The sequence below is a fragment of the Gossypium arboreum genome, chromosome 1, assembly GCF_025698485.1.
Source record: "Gossypium arboreum isolate Shixiya-1 chromosome 1, ASM2569848v2, whole genome shotgun sequence".
NCBI classification, from domain to species: domain Eukaryota; kingdom Viridiplantae; phylum Streptophyta; class Magnoliopsida; order Malvales; family Malvaceae; genus Gossypium; species Gossypium arboreum.
Genome location: NC_069070.1, coordinates 49,310,488 through 49,316,487, shown reverse-complemented (window position 1 = coordinate 49,316,487; position 6,000 = coordinate 49,310,488).

The window sequence follows — 6,000 nt, the reverse complement described above, 5'->3', positions numbered from 1 at the left end:
GCTCGATATATGCTATATGAGGTGTATTGAATATTGATGAGTAAGTTTTGCTTATGCCACTTGTGTATTATGATACTTGTTGATGAATGGTAAAGTGATGTTGTATATTTATTTATGTGCAACTTACTAAGCTTTATGCTTACTCCCTCTCCTTTTTCATTTTCTTATAGTGTCGCCTATCTAGCTCAAGGATCAACGGAAGTCAAAGATATCAATCACACTATTCGGTATAGTTTGATTTATATTTTTGAATATAGCATGTATAGGGAATTAGGCTTTTGTTTTGGGTTATTATTAATTTGGCCGAATGTGTTGGCTTGGGATAAATCCCTTATTTTTTATTAAACCTTGAATGATGGCTAACATTCATTTTGATTTATATACAAAGATTTTATTTTCATAGATGTGTGAAATGCACAAAAGGGAACGTTGACTATTGTGGCTGATTTGGTTGCATGAGATAGTCTTATCTTGATTACGGTTGCTATTATGTAGTTTGTGTAGGTAAGGGTAGCAAATAGCTTGGTAAATAGCCTTATATTTTTCACACGAGTAGGCACACGGGCGTGTTTCTAGGCTGTAACACCCCGTACCCGAGTCCGTTACCGGAGTCGAACACAAGGTGCACATAGACTTAACTTAATTGTTTTCACAGTCCATAAAAAAATTTCCAGCCAGCTGGCTAACTGTGTCACTGTCACCTTAAAAATCATATCTTGAGTTCCACAACTCGAAAATCAGTTTCGTGATTTTTACCTGAAACTAGACTCATATATGCATCTACAAATTTTTTTCTAGAATTTTTGGTCAGGCCAATTAGTACAGTTTATTAGTTGAAGTCTCCCATGTTACAGGGATTGACTACACTGACCTTCGCGCATTACAACTTGGATATCTCCCTGTACAGGGCTTCAATACTGATGCCGTTTGTTTCTATAGAAACTAGACTCAAATAGGAATATATAAATATATGGAATGACTCCTAATTATCTCTGGTTAATTTACAATAAATTTCCAAAGTCGGAAAAGGAAATCCAGAAACCGTTCTGGCCCTGTCTCGCGAAAACTTCAATATCTCTTAACATACTGCTCATATGATCGTTTTGTTACTCTCCTATGAAAATAGATTCATCAAGGTTCATTTACACAATTTATTAACTATTTAATTCCATTCCTACTATTTTTAGTGATTTTTCACATCCACATCACTGCAGCCGTCAACCTCTGTCTTTAAGGTAGATTTTACCTACTTCATAATTTCCTTGATTCAACTAGCCCCTTTTAGCATACATGGCACAAAAGATGATCACGGTTAACCATTCCAAGGGCTAATCGATTCCAAACATTTCCACATCTCTTAATGAACAACATACAAAATGATTATGATACCATGCCAAAGTGTATATAAGCCATTTTCGCATGGCTATCCAAATTTATACAAAATCAAAGGGTCTATGACCAACAAACGAAAGACTAGTCCTATACATGCCATTTTCAGAGTTCAACCAAAAGTGTACCAAAAGGGCTTTGATAGTGTGGACGACTTCGACTTCAATTATCCCGAGTCCGATAGCTGATGAACCAAAATCTATAAAACAGAGATTCAAAGAACGGAGTAAGCATTACAATGCTTAGTAAGTTTTAAGTAGTGTCAACAGATAAAAATCCAAATTATAACATAGTTGTTCGTATTTTTATTTCACTCTTCCTTCGGGCATACTATCCCTTTACCGAATATGCACATCTCATCATGTATAATAGGCAGATAAATTCTCACTTGATAGTGATCTCTTGTAAACATAGGTACATTACATATTTTCACCTAACTTTCCACATCGACCAAATGCACAATAATCATAGAAACGGTCTTATTACTTTACTCACATATGCATCATATAACGACCTTGCGATTTAGTCCAAATCTAGCTTAATATAATCTCAAAATACATACCGACCAACTTATCGCATTGAATGTATTTATTACCAATTGTTCTTGTGAAGTCGTATAATCTTACGCTTTACTCGAATCTTCAATGAAACCTTTAGTTCGGGCTTACCGGACAAATTCTCCACCCGTAGTCATCGGGTCTTTAGAGCTCGAGATATAGTACGAGCACGGAGCCTACGGACATTAATCAGATAATATTCTCGCATAACGCTGCGGGTTTTAACCGGATATAATCTTGACACAAATGCCCTTCGGGACTTATCACATTTATACACTTTCACATCCATCACATTGGCCACTCGGCCTTATCACATATATACACTTTCACATTCATCACATCGGCCATTAGGCCTTATCACATATATACACTTTCACATTCATCACATTGGCCATTCGGCCTTATCGCTTTATATGCACTTTCACATTCATCACATCGGCCATTAGGCCTTATCCCATATATACACTTTCACATTCATCACATTGGCCATTCGGCCTTATCACACATATGCACTTTCACATTCATCACATCGGCCATTAGGCCTTATCATATATATATGTATATCATACATATTTCATATTTTTCTTGTACATCAATTTCAGAAATAGCTTATAAGCAACTCAAATAGTTTCATCAAAGTTTACAACAAAATCACATATTCACTACAAGCAGTTTTCCTGAACAACAGTCACTAAGTTGTTTATAACTGGAGCTACAAAACTCAAAATCAATTGCCGTTAATTTTCCCCGAATGTAGACTCATGTATCTTTAATCTATGAAATTTTCAGAATTTTAGGTGTGGCCAATCAATACCAGATTTTTCTTAAAGTTTTCCCTGTTTCACTGTTTGACTAATCTGACCACTCTTCACTACGAATCAAATTTTTCATTGTACAGATTTCATAATGTGTTCTATTTGATTCCATTTGAAACTAGACTCATTAAGGAGTCTAAGCATATAAATCTTATCTCATAAAAATTTTTGTACAAATTATAATGATTTTCCAAAAACAGAACAGGGGATTTCGGAGTCATTCTGACACTGTCCCGCACAACTTTAAATATCTCTTTATAGGAAATTTCTTTGCTTCCACGGTCTCTTTTATAAGAAACTATACCAACTAAGCTTTGATTACATATTTTATTCAGCCTATAATTCAACACCAACAATTTATAGTGATTTTCTAAAATCACATTACTGCTGCTGTCCAAGCAATATATTACAATTTGCTCTTAAATTTCCAAGTCCAAACACTTATGAACTTACCATTTGGGTTTAAGACATATCATGGCCACATCATATCTTATCAAATCAACTCATTATGTCCTATTATGATTGAATTTACTCAACGATTAATCGCTTAAAACTTACCTCGGATATTTTGAATAGTTGCGGATAGGCTACTCGATTGCTTTTCTTTTCCTTTATCGATTTTGACCCTCTTAGCTCTTGAGCTTGATTCAAACAAATAGATCTTATTTAATAACTTATCAAATTAGCTATTCGATTAAATACATGTATATTATACAATTAAGTGCGAATGATTTTATTAACTAGTTATTCAAGCATTATACATATGCTCTACTCATGCCCCATCGAACATAATACTAGCTTAATACCTTGCATATTAGGATTTCATAGACATCATTTAGTTTCACATAGTACACATATTGTCCCAAATCGACACAAGAGTCAAACGCATCACTCAAAATGCGAAATCCAATTAAGTCTACCATTATAGCATTATCATATTTATGGTCAAACATAGCAAGAAGACTAAATAGGCTTTACTAGCCACACGTAGTTCAATTATAACATAACTTCACTTACTTATATGTACATTCGATGACTTGATAATTAAGTTAATATCATGGTATCATAACTCATCATTTATCAATATGTCATTAATAAAATATGTTCATGTCAAATTTACTCCCAATCACATCTCAAAATTTAACAAGCTTAGAACTCATTTAATAATTAAATTCCATTTCAAAGTATCAAAACATTATCAAATGTATACTCATCCTAATGACCGAATGCACATTACCTAAGCACTTAACAATTTTTCTTTAGCCATTAAACTCATTCGGCAATGATAAGTGCAATTTAACAAACCTTAAATTTAACTTGGTCCAAAACCGAATACTATTTGAGCATTAAGCTCATGTTCGTTTCATTATTGAGCAAGTATTATAACTCAACTAACTCCATTAGCCGACTACTCAAGCTCATTTGAGCCACACATAGTAATTTAGTTTGTTTATACTCAATTAGAAACATTTCTCCTTACAAATTATCAAAACATACACAATGTAACCCATTGAGCTCATACCCGAATGCTTCATGCATCACAAACACAAAATCATATACAGGGGTCATTTTAGGAGCTTCAAAACCAATTTAAATTTCTCAAAATCCAAAGAAAAACATATGAAATCATACCTAAATTTCCAGCACAAGATGGCGAATGCCTTAGGTGTTCTTCTTTCCATTTTTCCTTTCTTTTCCTTATGGTTTCGCAAGTGAAAAAAGGATGATGGAGCTTTGTTTTTAGCACCATTTACTAATATAAATTTATTATTTCAATATATAAAAATCATTTTATAATACAATGTTTATTTATATCCTTATTATACATAATCCCCACCAATTGAAAATGGAGACAAGAGAACACATTATCACATGCATGTGTTGGCCGGCCATTTACATTCAAAGTTGGTCAAATTGACATGCAAGTCCACATTTTTGAATGCATGCTCTATTAGATCACTTCATATATTTACCTAACCTATTTTACCAATGTTTCACATAAGTCCCGTTTCAAGATTTCACATACAAATGGCAAAATTAATGCTTGAAATTTTCACACATGCATTTACTCACATCATGAACATAAAATATAACTTTCAATTATTTATAAAACTTGATTTCGTGGTCCCGAAACCACTTTTCGACTAGGGTCAGATTAGGGGTGTCACAACTCTCCCCCCCTTTAGGGATTTTCGCCCTCGAAAATTTCTACCGATGCATAGTTTAGGATAACGTCTTCTTATTGAATTATATCCATATAAACATCAGCTCATCGATAGCAATTGTAATTCATTACTGATTTTGCATCGATCTATAAAATCATTTTCTTATCTTAAAACAAATACATAAACATTCCTCCAAGTATGCACATATATCTCATTTTCTTGATTTCATAAGCAACAATCACTTAATTTAATTCACAAATGCATTTCAAACACATATTAACATGTATAATTCACATCATCAACCCACATATTTGTAACCCACATTTTCATTTACGTATAAGCTGTAACCTGACCGGAATTACACCTATACTCAAACATCCCAATAAATACCCTTTATAACTCCATCATATCTCACTATTCAACTTAACCTATTTCCAACAGAAAATCAACTCCCCCATACCTGAACATTGAATTCATTTAGCACATTCAATCACCGTTAACGATACCCGTTGAATCATTCGAAATCATTACATATACTCATTAAGCACATATAGCTCTTACAATGCCACATCCTAGATATGGTCTTACATATTCTCACATATCGAGCCGATGCCATGTCCCAGACATGGTCTTACACACTATCTCAAATCAATGCCTTCGTCCCAGACGAGGTCTTACATGAATTCCACTTCACACACTTAGTGCCCACTGACCGATCTCGCACTCATAGTGCTCGGTTAAAGGGATTTACACACACACAGTGCCTCTAATCATTCACACACATAGTGCTCTTATTCATTCGTTATTACACATTGAAATGACTTAACCAAGTCGATAAACATCATGTATGTACACTTTTAAACATATCATCTCATTTAAATTTGAATTCGTATAGTAATGAACACTTAAACTTTACTCAAATTACCGGCACGAAACCTACTAGGCACGAAGGCCCGAATACACGTCACCAGCATGATTGCTCTTCGAGACCTAGTCCGGATATATCACCAGGACGAATGCTCTTCGGAACTTAGTCCGGATACATCACTAGCATGAATGCGCTTCGGAACTTAG